The sequence below is a fragment of the Cavia porcellus genome, unplaced genomic scaffold, assembly GCF_034190915.1.
Source record: "Cavia porcellus strain 051 isolate PalLab524CR breed Dunkin Hartley unplaced genomic scaffold, mCavPor4.1 scaffold_25, whole genome shotgun sequence".
NCBI lineage: Eukaryota > Metazoa > Chordata > Mammalia > Rodentia > Caviidae > Cavia > Cavia porcellus.
This window is the reverse complement of record NW_026947508.1, coordinates 41747110-41762518: the sequence shown is the minus strand read 5'-3', so window position 1 is coordinate 41762518 and position 15409 is coordinate 41747110. Positions and strand designations below refer to the sequence as shown.

The 15409-nt window shown below is 50.5% G+C and overlaps 1 long non-coding RNA gene across 1 annotated transcript in view; it reads right to left on the bottom strand.

The window, feature by feature from the left end:
* LOC134473063 (uncharacterized) overlaps nucleotides 1–15409 on the bottom strand; it is a 181221-nt gene that overhangs the window by 45652 nt on the left and 120160 nt on the right. The gene's annotated exons all lie outside the window — the stretch shown is intronic.

The following is a 15409-nucleotide window of genomic DNA, read 5'->3' as shown; positions in this document are numbered from 1 at the left end:
TTCTGCACTCCTCTTCTCAACAAGCCGAAGGCCTCAGCCAAGAAAGTGCTCTCTGCCTGCATCAGCCAATCTGCAAAATGGGCCTCAACAGCAGGACTTGGCCTTAGTCCACAGCCACCACAGGAACCTGAGAGCAGCTCTCCAGACAGAGGGGCAACCTGCCCATTTGAAGCAAACAGGATCTCCTCTGGAGGAGCCCCAGGCTATGTAGGGGCACAGGAGGGACTCAATTTTTAACACGAGCTAGAAGCACAGTGATGGAGAAAACCTTACTGGAAAAAGTGGCACAGTCTCCATGTTCATCACCACTTTCCACCTGGGTTACAAAATGAAGTTACCTCCCAAGCTCTGGCTAGGGTCAAGGGGAACAATATTTGCTTTGTGGCCATGACGTTGCTCCTTTTCTGTCCTCTCTCAAGTTTTCCATTAATTGAACTCCTATGTATTCCTCAAGGCCTTGTGGAAATGCCCACCCAGAATCCCACATGTAGAATTAGTCCCTCAAGGAGCATTCATTTATCTCTCTTACTGGGGTTTCCATGTTTTGTTGCCTTATATTTTGTGTTCATTGTATAAGAAAGTGTTAACTTCTTGACATAATCTCCTGAGCACCTGCTGCATGCTAATGTCTATGCTAGAGGCTGGGGATATAACAATACATAAGAGGCTGTAATCCATATAGGATGAATTGTGGTACCAAAGGAGAAGGCTGAAATCTTATCCCTGTTACCGCAAAATGGGACCTTACCTGGAAATTTAGTCATTGCCAGTGGAATTGTGTTAATATGTGATGGAGTGGGGAGAGGCCACACCCAATGTGACTGGTGGCCCATAAGAAAAGGTACAGAAACACAGACACATGGACAGAGACTAAGGTTCGGCCATCACAATCCAGGTCTGTGACAGGATAGTCGCAGGGGTTTAAGTCCCTAGAAAACTACTATAGGAACATTCTCTGCCTTCAGAGACCAATACAATAACTAATCACTACAAAGCAGTATCAAAATGTGATAATGAAAGAATGTCCTTTGTCCAAACATATAATCGTATAACAGGTAACTCCACCTGTAGGCAGATCCAAAAACACTTCCTGGCACGGGCACTATTGAAAACGGATTTTGAAGAATGGATAGGAGTTCACTGGAAGAAAGTATCTAGAGAACGAGCACTGTGACACTGGCAGTGTGTGTCCTCTCAGTTTCTCCTGCTGGACTGTGCTCCCTGGTGTCCTTAGCACAAGGCCACGCTCATGACAGAGGCTCAGCAGGAAACCCAGACTCTAGGCAAGGAGAGGGCACCCAAGAATGAAGAGCAATGGTTGCCACCCGGAGACACAAGAACTTAAATCTCCAGCTTCTCAAATAGGGAGCAGATGGAGTGCAGCAGCAGAGGCCAGAGAAAGCAGGCGACTCAAGCAGGCCTGGCTTTTAAAAGAAAACACAAACAAAATTGGGTTTCTCTCGAGGGCTCCAGCTCAGCTGGGAAGGGAAGCAATTTATGGCCAAAGGAAGTAGCCTGACAGTAAACAAAAATACAGTGACCCTGCGCTCCCCCCGGACAGGAGATAGATGGTGCCGTCGTAAAAATGAGATTAATTTTAATAAGGGCTTTCACCACGCAGCAGACCCTGGTGGCCAGAGGCCTGTCGGGATGCTGATGACAGGCAGCACTGCTGATAGATGGGCCCAGCTTCAGAGAGCTGAAGACCCAGGGAACGCTCAGGAGCTTGGGACCAGTCCCTAGCTATGACTCAGGCAGCTGCTGTCTCTGTGTGTTCTTAGCTGTGTATCCCAATCTCTGAATAGCTTGTCCCCTGCCAGAGCAGGAATGCTCTGTTCCTTCCCTTGATGGGGACTCCTAAGAGGTCTCTGCTTGCATACCTCCAGTGATGAGAAGCTCATTCCCACAAAAGCTGTGGGACAGCTCTCTATTGATGGTCATCCCGAAAATACCCTTTGTCTGTTTCATTGTCACAGGAGAATCCTAAAAGACTGTGATTGTTCTTAATTCAACTTGGCAGAGCTCACTTTAATAAGCACCACCTGGGAACTCACTGTGCAAAAGGTTATGAGAAGAGAGATGGTTGAGAACGGGTTCCAGTCTCTGAGAACTTGCAGAAAAGAAAAATAGCCAGTGCCCTGGCTGCAGCTGCTGATGGAGCCCTTGCCCTGGTCAACACCTGAGTCTTGATTCCATTGTTCACTCAGTCCTAATCTTGGACACAAAACTGAGCCCAGAGGTTAAAGCTATGGTCCAGCTCAGACAGGACCAGCCACAGTGTGAATCTTAATCTTTACAGGCTTAGCCCTGATCATTGTCACATTGGAGCCTGACTCTGACTCATGGTCTGGCCAATTGGTGCCTATTAAAGGATGAGAAGGTACAGATGAGAACATGCACAGCCCATGCAGCACATCCTCGCACCTAGAACACTCTCACGTGCTCCTGGCTGAGGCGGACATGCCTGACACCAGCGCCACATAAAGCATGTGCTTGCCTTTGAGAGTACAAGTAGGCACAAGCCTTCGGAACAGTTCCCACAGTACCTGGTCACCTCACCATGGTTTGCATGTGTGCCCACCCTGCTTGCCTCTTTCCTTGGGGACAGGGGCTACGTTTATTTGCTTGCAGGCCAGGCTGCTGTCATGGCCCTTCCTTTCTGCCTCACTCCTGAACACCTACTATGTTCTGGTCTGCTCATAGATGCAAAGGTGCATGGCCATGTGGCCTGGCACAGATATCACAAATGTCCCTATTAGACCTTTAATCATGTGCTTAATCAACAAGCCAGCAGGAGAGTTTGCTTTGCAGGGAAATGTTGTCCCCTGAGGCTTCACAAGCTGAGCACCTGTCAATTGCAGGAAACCAGCCCTCATGAAGGTCCAGCACTCATACAGCCCGTGTCTTGTCAGCTATTTCCCCAATTATGTATCGATAGATGTCACACAATCATGTCCCAGCTCCCAAGAGAGTGTTTGAAAAATCAGAGATGTTTGTTTAATGCAAACTGATGTCATGTCGGGAATTAGCTTGACTAATAGGCCTTTAATGAGATCCTTGTGAGGTCTGTGCCCCAACCATGGGCTTCCCAAAGTTTTCCAGCTAAAGATAAACTACTCCATCCCCGGACTGCCACATAAATCTTCCCACCAGGGAGTGCTCAGTGTGGCAGAGCCAGGCCAGGTCTGAGTCTCCTGCCAGTCTTCTGGGGATCAGGTGCTTGGAACCCCTCACAACTTGGGTCCCCTCACTGGGTGAGCTGGGGGGAGATTTCCAGCCAGCACCACCCACCCAAGATGGAAATCAGAGCTTCTCCCCAGGACCACAGAGGCAGTTCCTCATCAGCAACAGGAAACATCCATTTTGTCAACCCGATTAACCTCTGCAAGGCTGATGCTGTAGCACAGCCGATACTAAAACCAGATCTTCATCCAGGGTGTTTCTGTCTCAGAGGGAAACAGAGAAGCCCGCAGAATGAAATCACCATCCCACCCAGGCATTCAGAAGGTGTTTTACAGGGCATAATATGTGTTGGCCACCAGGCAGGAGCAGGTGCTTAATATGAAATAATATTGCGATTCACGCTGATTCATTCTTTTGCCTTGAACCTGTCAAGAAATACTTAAAAACACACAACCTAGGTCCACCTTGCTCCAAATGTGTCCAGGGCCCAGCACCAGCCAATCCTGACTATTTTGCTACCAGTTTTAAAGACACTGCAGAAACTGAAAGTAACCAGGAATGTTCACAGATAGCTGGGGTTCCCAACACTTAATGTTTTTCACAAAAATATTACTGGTCAGCTTAAGACTAAAAATGAAGTCTTTTACCACAACTCATTTGAGAAGTGTGAGCCATGACAGCTTCTGAGGTATGTGTTTTTATCTCTAGTCTATACATGAGGAGCTAAGGCTTAGAATGGTCCATATGTTCAAGTTTGTCCATTCAAGTGGTCTAGGTGGTCCTTGAACTCACACTCCTCCTGCCTTAAATGTTTGTTACCATTTTATTCTGAGGGCCAAGAAGATCTCAGATCTGAAATCAACATATTGTTAATAATTTTAAAACTAACACTGATTGGGAAACAATGTTTTGGGCATGTGTCCCAACTCTGTAATAGACTGTTATGAGTCATTTCCTCTTTGGGCCTCAGTTTCCCCATGTGTACATGAGAGAAGTGGTCCTCAATTATGTTGGGGCTCGTAAGTGTTCTGACATCCTGAATTTGATTATCAATTCCCTCAACAGAAAGAAGTTTCCAGAAGCATGGGGAACCTTCTTCCCTACCCCGGGTAGTGATCTGGACCTGGGACTACCGCAGCCTTTGTATGGTGCCTGGTGTACTTGAGATCAGATAGCTCTGGTTTTCAGGCTGTGGTCTGCCTCCCAAGGACCTCTGTCATGGAAGCACTGGGGAGATTCCCTCTGTTGTTCCCCATATGTTGATCCCATCCCTCTTTCCCTTAGGGGATGATTCCCCAGGAGAGGGTCCTTTCATACCCTCCCCTCACTCTGAGATGCTCATTGTCAAATCAAACCAGCTCTATTTTGCCCCTTAGCAGGAAGCTCTACTTGCCCAGGCAGGTTTACTTTTGGAGCATGAGAATGAAAGGACAGCCTAGAAGCCACTTGGGCTTTCTCCCTGTGGAAAGCATTGATAGTGCTTTTGTCCTCAAACTCCCAAGAATTCCACTCGTGAGGGTGTGGAGCCCTGAAGCTTTCATCTTTTTCTACAAAAGTCTGAAGGGACTACAAGAAATACCCAGAAGCAATCCCCAGGCCTGTGGGAGCTCCATGCTGTGCCTGTAGGAGCTCCCCCCCACAAGAGCTCCCAAGCTATGCAGAAAGGTGCCTTGGTGAGACTGGGACCCTGTTTGCTGACTCCTCCTTGCTCTATCAAATGCACAAGCCTGACACAACAAAAGCTAGCCCTAAAAGCTCCATTACACCACCTATGCTGAAGTAGGAGAAAGGAGCTGGAGAGACAACTGCCCATCTGAGGGGGCACCACCTGCCACCACCACGGGCTGACTTGCTGCAGCCTTGTGTAAGCTGTCTGCAGTGATGAGTTAGAAAGTGGAGAGCTCAGGCTCTGCCGGTGCAGACTGAAAAGACCAAATATAGACTTGAAGAGTCTTAGAAATTGGGAAATGTGTAGAATTTCAGAGTCATCAAACCTGAGAACCATCGAGGCAAACAGTTAATGGATGCTCCCAAAGTGCCAGGCCCCACGTTGGATCCTGGAGACTTCCAAGTACAGGACAGCCTAGGATCCAAGTAGCCTGCAAATGTAAAGCTGTGAACTCTGAGGGTTCTTAGGATCCTTGAATGTATCAAATAGCAGAGTCACAAGAAATTAGATAAACAAAATCTAGACTCACAGGACCCTGAAATTTCAGAACCTTATCCAGGACCAACAGCAGTGGTTGGAGGTCTGCATATCTTACTCTGTATGGCAGGCAAATCTTAAGTTCAGAGGAAGAAAGAAATCCCTACAGTGTCAACAGCGTGGTGGGCAAGACACATGCCAGGAGAGGAACTGGCCTGAAGAATAAGAGCAAAAGGCAGGAGATCTTCAGAAGCCCAAGGATAGAGGAGTCCCTGACAGGCTATGAAAAGGTCACTGCCCGGGGCAGCACATCTTAATGGGCCCCATTTCCTGATAACGAAGGGTTCCAGTCTCTGGATGAAGCTAAGCAGGTTGATCTACTGCTGGGCAGCTCTCATGGAAAGAACTTGCTTATGTGTAGCTGGAATCAGTCTCCCCATCCCATCCTTGCCTTCTGCAAAATGCCAGACTGATGAAAGCAAGTTCATGACACTTTGTCCCACTTACCTCACCAAGGCTGCTCCTGACAAAGCTCAGCCCATGGGCAAAGGTGGAGAGGCCAGATAGAGGAGACAGGCCAGAGAGTGAGCAGATGGTGGGATGGGACACTGGAACAGGACGATAGAGGCCTAAGGCTTGAGGGCTGGACTCTGCGTCTCCCATATCTCTTGTGGCATGGTCTCTGGACAAAAGAGGGCAACAGTGTTGTTGACTGCCTAGTCCCTGATGGGGCCTATGCTGAGACCTTTTATTGTCCCTGTGGCAGATCTGTGGGATGCCCTTTCCCTGCCCCTGGGTATCTCAATGAGGCCCTGGAGGAGTCATGTGGTGGGCTCAAGGTGTAATGTGCAGGCTTAAGTGTCTCTAAAACAACTAGTAAAAACCCTGACCAAATCCAAACCAGATGCCCCAAGGCGTGCGGGGCTGAGAGCTGTCAGCACCTCTGCATTTTCACCTGCTCATGTGGGTTGCACCTGTAGGTGGCAGGAATGTACAAGAGCTTCAGAGAGCCCTCAGGTTCATTCAGCTCGCTGGTCTGCCCAGAGGGCCAGTACAGAGGGCCACAGGGTGAGGCCACAGACCTCTGTGGACAAGTCCCTACTGTCGTTTTCCTCTTCCTCCCAATTTCTAGGATAGGCCCCAACACCTAAGCGACACTCCTTAGCCATAAGAAGGTGGCATTTACCTCTTTGGGTCTCAGTGTTTCTATAAGCTAAATGAACACACTGCAACCAGCTCCAAGTTCATTGGGCAGTTCATTCATTCAGTTGGACAAATATTTGTTAAGGATCTACCATGGGTCAAGCATTGGACTAGGTACAAAGAATGCGATGGTGTACAAAAGATGTGCCCTTTAACGTCACAGATAGGTAAGCTAAACAAACCCACACATAAATACATGCATGATTTACAAACTGGGTTAAGGCTTTTCAAAGGACATGCTAGGTGTATATGCATGTTAGGAAACAGATCAAGGGATAGGGATAAAGAATGCCTCTCTGGAGAATTGATATCGAAGCCGAGACCTGAGTGCTGCATAGGAGCACACTAGAAGAAGGATCTGTGGCAGAATGCTCCTTACTAAAGAAGAGTGTGTGCCAAGGCCTTGGGAGAGCCTTTGACTTACTTGCTCCTTGTGGACAAAGGAGAGAAGGAAAGGAATAGCTGAGAGGAGGCTGGAGGAGTAGACACAGAACAGATCTGGAAGGGGCCCAAGGGGCAGGCGACAGGACGCCCCAACAGTGTGTTCAGCACACTTCCATACTTACAGCTTTAAAAGATCACGCCAATGGGGAGTTGAGTTCTTGGGTAAAACTTTCCCATCTCTGGCCTGTGAAAACTTCCTGGATCTAAGTACGGGGATCGGCCAGTAAGTGCCAGGGTCCAGGATATGAGCAGGCCCTTCGCTGGCTGAGCTGACTCAAACTGTCATGATGGTCTTACCACCCTCTGTGGCCTCATTTGGTTCTTTCAGTCCTTGTGGACAAAAGCAGATAGAACAGGGGTCTTCGGTGCCCTGATCCAGTTAAGGAAGTCCAGGCCACGAAGGTGAGTGGGCTACACACACATCTGCACTGAGTTTGTGACTTGGCCCCACATGCTCTGACCCAAGAATGACCCAAGAGACCACTCCTATGCCCAGTGGGGATGGACAGCCTGCAAGATGTAGAAGAAACACTAGGGTAAAGAGGGCGAGTTTAGAGGTGAAAATCACATTTAAGAAGCACAGGTATGAGACTTGAGACCATCCAGGTCAGAAATGGAATGAAACAAAGTGACACATCTGAGGACAGGCTGACAGCTGGCCACTGTTGTAAATGTCAGTGATGACAGTGATGACCTGTCCTCCCTGGGAGCTGTATCCCAGCAGCACATTGCTCTCTGCTCCAGGACAGGCCTCCTGGGGGTTAAAGGCAGCAGCTCAGCCCATGCCTAGGAAACTCCTGGCACAGCGGCCAGTCTCCATGAACATCATTGCCAGGGTAGGGCTCCCCTGTCCCTATGTCCCAGCCAGGGGTAGAGCCATCAGGGGTAGGGGAGGGGTTTCTGTTATGACAGCTCTTTCTGCACCATCTGGACTTGGCTTCTCCAATGGCCAGCTGCCCCTCAGGTGCTCCCATGACCTTTTGGAGCCACCACAGCACCAGCCTGCTCTGTCACTGATGCCCAGAGTACTGCCCCAGCCTCTCTCCTGGGTGAACTGTTACATTCCTGAAGGCTCAGCTTGGCTACCACCTCCCTGGCCACCAAAGCTCCACGCAGGCTCCCGGTGCCCAAGGAACCACCTCATCTCCCAGATCCTGTACCCTCCTGGAAGAGTGAGCTGGCGAGGGCATGTCTGTGTCTTTCCAGTCTCCTTTTCCCAGAGACCGGTGAATGTCTAGGTTTCTCCCTTTTCTTTCTGGGAAAAGAGCCCAGCAAAGGGACTTGGAGCATGAAAACTTAATTTAGAGTTTGAGTAGCAGTTGTTTAAATCCTCCAGTGTTGAATGGGGTGGATTCCTCCTCCCTGGTGAACTCCAGACCCACAGATGCTGACCCCAGCACTTGCCTGCCCCTCTCCCCATGACTCCAGACTCACTTCCTGCCCTTCCTCTCTCCCATGAAAGGAACCTCATCTCTCTCACCCGGTGTCCAGGCGATGTGGCCAGGCTAAGCTTCTCCTTAAGACAGCAGGCCAGTCCCTGCTCTGGAACAGACTCTCAGAAAATGCCAGTCCCCCTTTTCCTGGCTTCTCCCACTATAATTTTTTGTTTCTCTTCTCCAAAGCCTGGAGCTAATCCCTCTTGCCCAGCAAGCCTCCTCTTCCCTCTCTGTCCCCGGCTTTGGCTGAGTTTGAAGAGTAGGTGGCCTCTCTCAGTCCCTTAATCGGAGCGCTGCAGGGCAGGAAGGAGCTGCCTCTAAGCCTGGATAAAGGTGAAATCCAACAGTTGGGAGAGGTTATTTTTGGATCAGACACAAATGTTAAATGAAGAGCCCCCAGCCTTCCAAGCAGTCTTTGCTTTGTGCTCCAAGGCCCAAAACTAACATTTTCATAATAATTTTCCAGTATCAAAGTGATAGTTTTGATTCAAGACAGCTGAAGACTGCAAAACTGTGTAGCTGCCTCTCCCGCCCTCCAGCCAAACATGTGCCTTGGTCTCTATTTTAACACCTTTGATAATCATCGAAAAATGCACAGCCCCAGCAGTTTTCTCAGCTTTCTGACCGGCAGAGCCCCCCATGGAAGGAGCTATTGGATGTCGGTTTGCCTTCTGCATTTGCCCTGAGCCCTTGGCTTAGTCCCCCGCTCGCTGGCCTGGCTTCCCAGCCTCCCTTTCTACATTCCATTAGTGATGTCTGATTAAGGAATTGGCCTTTCTAGTGCTATTAAAAATGGGGGGGGGCAAGAAATACAGTAACACAATATCATGGAAAACTGATATAATCTTTTCAAAACTATAAAGATTGCTCACCAAGAGGAACATCTGCACGGAAAAAGAAAAAGGTTTTAAACAAACTGGAAAGGGGTCGGGTGACTTGTAAAGGCCGGAGTGTCGGGGACAGTGCTGGCTGGTCCAAGACCCGCTGTCACTCCAGAGGGGGAGGCCGTCCTCCGAGGAGCCAGTTCCCTCACTGAGAGCTCCCACCATCTGGAATTCATTGCAGGATGGAACACTGGCGTTTGTAAAAAGAAACTCGGCCTTAGAATAATTGTTCCTTAAATCATTAATATGGCTTGAGCATGAGATAAAAAGTCAGGGGGACAGCAGAGAGAGCCTGGGGCCAGGGCAGAGTCCTGGTCACCCTGCTGTCCTCTTCCCTGGATACTCTGGCCACCTTCTCCCAGGAAACAGCTTCAGGTCAGATCCTAAGTTTTTTGGCCAGCCAGACTTTGGCTGCCCAGAAGGAGATGCTGTTGCAAAAATCTTATTTGCACAGATTCTTTTGGTTTCTGCTGCTTCTGGATTGGCAGCTGCAGCAACACAGCAAAGCCCCTGATTGAGGTCTGGCTCTCCAATCCCTCTTTGTTCCCCTTTCCCTGGGGAAACAAAGCGGTGAGGGAGACCACTCCACCCCTGGGAACCCCTGGAACCTGCCACGTATTGAACTCACACGTGTGGGCCATGTACACTCACAACGGTCAGCCAGGCAAGGGTGAAGCTGCGTGACTCAGTCTGTTCGACCACCGGAGTTCTGAGATGGGAAAGGTTAGTGTGGGCCCGGTCACGAGGCCTTAGAATAACAGGATGTGAGGAGCTGAGCATCTGTCTGTCTGAGAGGTCTGGATCTCAGCTCCTTAGCAGCAGAGAACTCTGGAAACCTTAGACTCTGCCCGCTTCCTCCTTGGTATGGACAGTGCTGACTGCTCAACTTGCTAAAGGGGTATTTGTGGGTCCTTGCAGGCCAGTGAGCCCCACACAGGCTCTTAGGCCCCAGGGACTATGAGAACCCTCAGAACAGCACTGAGACTCTTACCTCTGGATGAGGAGCACCAGGTGGGGGCCCTGCCCAGGGCACTGGAAGGATCTTGAGGGACAATGTATTTGTCTTTGGGGTACTCAGGACCTCTTCGTGCCCTGTGTTCCTCTGCTCCAGGAACTAGGCTGGGACCCTGCTCTGTGCTTCTGATACCCTCACTGTAGCTCTAGCCTATCTTTGTCTCCTGAGCTGAGACCCAGATACCCAGCCTCCTACCAGATACCCTATCCTTGAGGTCTCACAGGCTCTGAGACTCAATACAACTCTTTGCTCTCTAAGGAAAGAGGTCCTCCTCAGCGTCCCCCATCTCAGAGAAAGCACGGCATCCATCAGGGACTACCTAAAATCAGAGACTCCTCTTGGGCTCTTCCCAAACCCATCTCTTCCTGTATCCAGTTCCCAAGACCTAAAGGTTTGTCAGCTCTTCCTTCCATCAATTTTCCAGTCCGTTCACCTCTCTTCACTTCCATGTTGTAGTTCTGTCCTCACATTGATGCCTGGTCACTACAGGACGTCCATCCTGATACCTGCACCTCCACTGTCCTGCCCCACCTCCCATGCCATTTGTCTTCTGCCAGCCACCAAGGCCACATTTCTACCACAGAGCTCTTACTCAGCCTCTCTCTCTCTGGTGAAAACTCTTTCATTCATCATGTATAGAAGTTCTCCCTGCTGAGTCACTACTAGACCAGGGTCCAAGTGGCTTATACTTGGCAACCGACATCTCAGCAATCTCAGAGGCTCACAGTATCAACACTTTTCATTCACATCACATGTCCATTGTTCAGCCTAGTCATCCAGGTCTTGGGCCATCTTGGAAGTGCTCATGACTGGAAGGAAAGACTTTCAAGGGAGGCCTCCAGTGAACTATGTGAGGCTGTATACATCATACATAACTTCCTGTCACATCTCAATGGCCAGAACTATGTGTGCAAAACCCTCCAAACACAGGGACCAGGCAGGGACAGCCAGAAACAATCTCCCTCCCACTTCACCTAGAGACAGCCAACCTGTCCCTTTACATCCTCTCTCTAGTGCCCAGGCAGGAGCTCAATCAAGACTCGAAAGCATGGATGAATGAGAGCAGGGCCATCAGGAGTGCCAAGGATCATAGACGCTTCAGGACTGAAGGCTGAAGTCCGTGATGGTGAAGCTCAAGAAGGTGGATGTCAGGATGGCAGGGCCAACACAAAGAAGCATGTGCTCCAGGAGAATAACAATTTAAGACTGGCTCCAGTGGTCAGAAGGTGAGGTACAGGACCCCTCCGACTCCCAGGCCCACAGAGCATCAGGAGGGGCGGATGCAGGTCAGGCCCCCACAGAGGGAAGCAGCACCTGTGCAAAGCCAGAACGCAGAGCCTTGCTCCTCAGGCTCGCTCTGGCCCCTTTACCTCCTCTGCAGCTGTGAAGAGGCAGAGACCCTTCGGCATGCTTCATTCATTGAAGCCAATGCACCTCAAGGGCAGGGATGCACATCTTTCTAGGCAACTACCACGGTGCCTTACACACAGTAACAGCTCATTTACTGCTTATGGAATTGGACCCAGATCCATTCCTTGATCCTCTAGCCCTCAGGAGAGCTCAGCCTGCCTTGTGTCTATGCTGATCCCCAAGACACTGGCCACAGCCACCACCCTCACTCCACCCTCCCTAATGTCCTCAGGAGTAGATAGGAATATGGGCACTGTGTCCCTATCCACCCTTTCAGCTCCACACTTGACCACTATGCTCTGTGCCACTGCTGGGCCAGGCTCCAAGACCACCCCTCCGAAGCCTCAGGGTCCAAAGAGACACAAGGTCTTCTTAGTATGAGTGATGTCAGGGATCCAAGCTGAAAGCCCAGAGGCAGAGCCCAACACTCAATGGGACTCTGTGGACTGTGGTCAGAGCCCAGGTGACTGGGATTTCCACTGTGATGATTTCCCCTCCTTCCCCTAAAAGTCACCACATTCTGTCACTGGGTCTTCCAAACTCCTCTGCCATCTGTCTACTCTCCTGAATTGCCACAGCCTCCTCCCACATGTTCTGCTTCTGCAGACATCCTTCCAAAGCCTGCCAAGCCAAGGGTGCCCTCACCCTGCCAACCTTCATGCCCTGACCCTCAGTGCAGCTTTTATATCCCCCAACACACACTTTATTCTGGGCACACATGCTTCTCCAAGTGCCCCTTTCCTGCACTTCCAATTTGCACGTGTTGTTCCTTCTACCTGGAACACTGATCTCTTAAAGAATATCTACCTGCTTTAAAATGATCATCATTACCTCCTCCCAGAACCCATCCAGAACTCTTACTGCATAAGGGGTCAAACACACCAGCCTATTGCATTTGTTGGCCAAAAACATCTGAAGAAGGCCAGGAGGGAAGAAGGGCAAGAAGGAGGCAGAGGTACATAGCTACATCCCTCTGGGATAGAAATGGGTAAGGCAGATATGAGGCTGGGGGAGTATTTGGGTACTGAGTGATCTGGGAAGGCTTCCTGGAGGAGGAGTGGCCGGACCCAAGTGTGAAAAGAGGAATGTCTTGGCTGAATGAAGAATAAGGTCTGGGCCAATTTCAGGGGAGAGAAAAAGGGGAGGCCTGGAGTTGCCCCAAACACTAAATCATTAAGTTCAGCTTTAGTGTGAGCTCGCAGGAAAGTGAAGAGGGCTTTGAACAGGGCTGTTATAACAAAGCTACAATCACACCTCCAGACAGCCAGGGTCTCTCCAGCTGAAACGCGATGCAGGTAGGCCACCCAAGGGCTACAGGCTGCAGAGGAGATGACCACAGCCTGCACCTGGACTCCACGGACAGCGCAGAAGGAATGGAGCTGGATCTGAGACCTGCCCAGGAAGAAGAATGGATAGGACATGTCACCATGTCCTGACTGTGGACTGTTGTTCACCAAGGCGGGAATAATAGCACCAAGGAGCTTGGGCTTCCTCTGGAGATCTTGCAAACACAAGCACCAGGTGTGACTGGGGTGAAGGTAGCCGTGAGGTACATGCTGGTCCTGGGCACCTGGCAAGAGCCAAGCATGGTTAGGTGTGCATTTCTGTCATGAACTTGCCCTCGGGAGACTGTCTCCTTTCATCAAGAGACCAGGTGTGCTCCCATTGCCTGAAGACCAGTTCACCTGGGCAGAATGGGCTGCAAGGGGCAGGCTAATAGCAGGGATAGCCAGAGGCATAAATGACCAGGCCTAAGGACTCAGTCTTTATTCTGTGCTGGAAAACTGGGGGCATCCTTAGTTTGCCTGTCAACAGAAAGGGTCTGATGGCACTTGCAGGCTACACACAGGAGGCACAGAGGTGGTGTCCCTCGTGCTCTGAGGTCTGACAGTGACCTACCTGTGAAGTCCAGGCTGCACTCCCTGAGGAGGTCAGGTGAGAGTAGGACACAGTTGCTGGCAGCCAGAAATGGCTTATGCCAGCCCACCCACTGGTCTGGGGGCTCTGAGGAGGATGCTGTTCCAGAGCCTGAGACTGAGACCTGGTAGCCCAGAAGTTCTTGATCAGCATCCTGGGAAAAGGGCGTGGCAGAAGTGGTCCCTGCCTGCTCCTCAGCAGCTGCACAGGAGGACACAGGACAAAGGCAGACACCGACACCTCAGCCTTGGACGTCCTAGCACCCAGGCTAAAGAGTGGATCCCTGATCTTTATAAGCTTCCCTAACTCAGGGTTAGGGAGAAGTCCACACAGAGGAACACAGTATCCGACTCTTTTGTTCACCCCACCCGACCTCCTGTGTTCAGTCCCTGGCAGGTGGCTACTTCCTGGGTCCTCCACGCCCTTCTTCCCCTGGCTTTTGTATGCAAGATCTCGTCTGCTGGGAAACTTTCTTATTCCCCCCATTTCTTTAACCAGCTTAGAGGTTACTTCCTCCAGGAAGCCCTCCAAAGGCTCCCAGTCTGAGGCCGTCTATTTTCTCAGAACCTCTACTCTCTCTCCCTCCACCTCACACATGGCAGGCCATTCCCCTGGGCTCAGGGTGAAAATTCCTCAGAGGGCATATTTGACCACCACTCATACTGGACCTGCACCCCTGTGACACGCTTCCTTCATTCTTGACCTCCACTTTGCCCCTGCCATCCTATTCCTCCACTGTCCCTGCATTTGCAGTTCACACCCAGCTCTGCCATTCTTCAGTTGCATGCCCAGGAGGCAACCATGCCATTTCTGTGCCTCAGTTTCCTCATCAGCAAAGTGGGGTAATAAGATGTCCCACTCAGGAACATCTTGTTCTCCCATCACTGAGCATATGTAGGACTGATCTTCCCACTACCTCTCCTGTGCCCCTGGGTCTCTGCCAGAAATACACCACACACCTCCTGCTGGCCCACGTGAATGTGCACCATGAGCCAGGAATAAGTTTTTGTTATTTTATGACCTTAACATGAGGGACAGAATGTTTGTTTCTGCAACATGCCTCTCCTATCCAGACAGACATAAGCATTGTAAATGGCCTGATGCCCACTGTCTTTGTGTCCATGGATCTGCCTGGCACATTCTGAGAGTAAGGCCCAGCCTTGGCTGATCTTGGTAGGAGCTACTGCTCCTAGCGATCATGGTGGTCATCACATATTAAATAATGCCCAATAAAATATTGCTGACTGACCAGCTGAGGGCAGATGCCAGCCCTGCTGAGCACATACACCCCACTCACTCCCCCCCCCCCACCTGTAGGTGGCAGGGAGCAAACCATGCCCAGACCCACCCTTCTGCATGACCATAAATCCCAATGGCCTAGTTTTTGTTGAACGGCCCCCAAAGTTCTTCCATCCTAGCAACGCTGGGCAGTTGTGATGGAAGAATCTCTTGTCGCCAAGGCTGTGGTTGGCCATGGCTCCCTCTTGGACATTCCTCCTGGCCTGGCACAGTGGGAGGCCTTTCCCCTGGCGGTTATTTGCCAAACAGGACCAGGTGGTTTCATTCCAGCACAGCTCCAAAGCACTGTCAGTGACTGGGAGAATTCTAGATTCTGGCAAAAGAAATATGGAGGCATCTTGTCCCATCTCTCTGTAACCTCCCAGGAGACACCAGTCTTGCAGGTACACCTCTATCGACAGGGTGCTGGTGCCTGACGGGCATTAGCTCCACAATGGAGCATTAGGGATTGCTGAGCCTTTCCGTTAGTAGC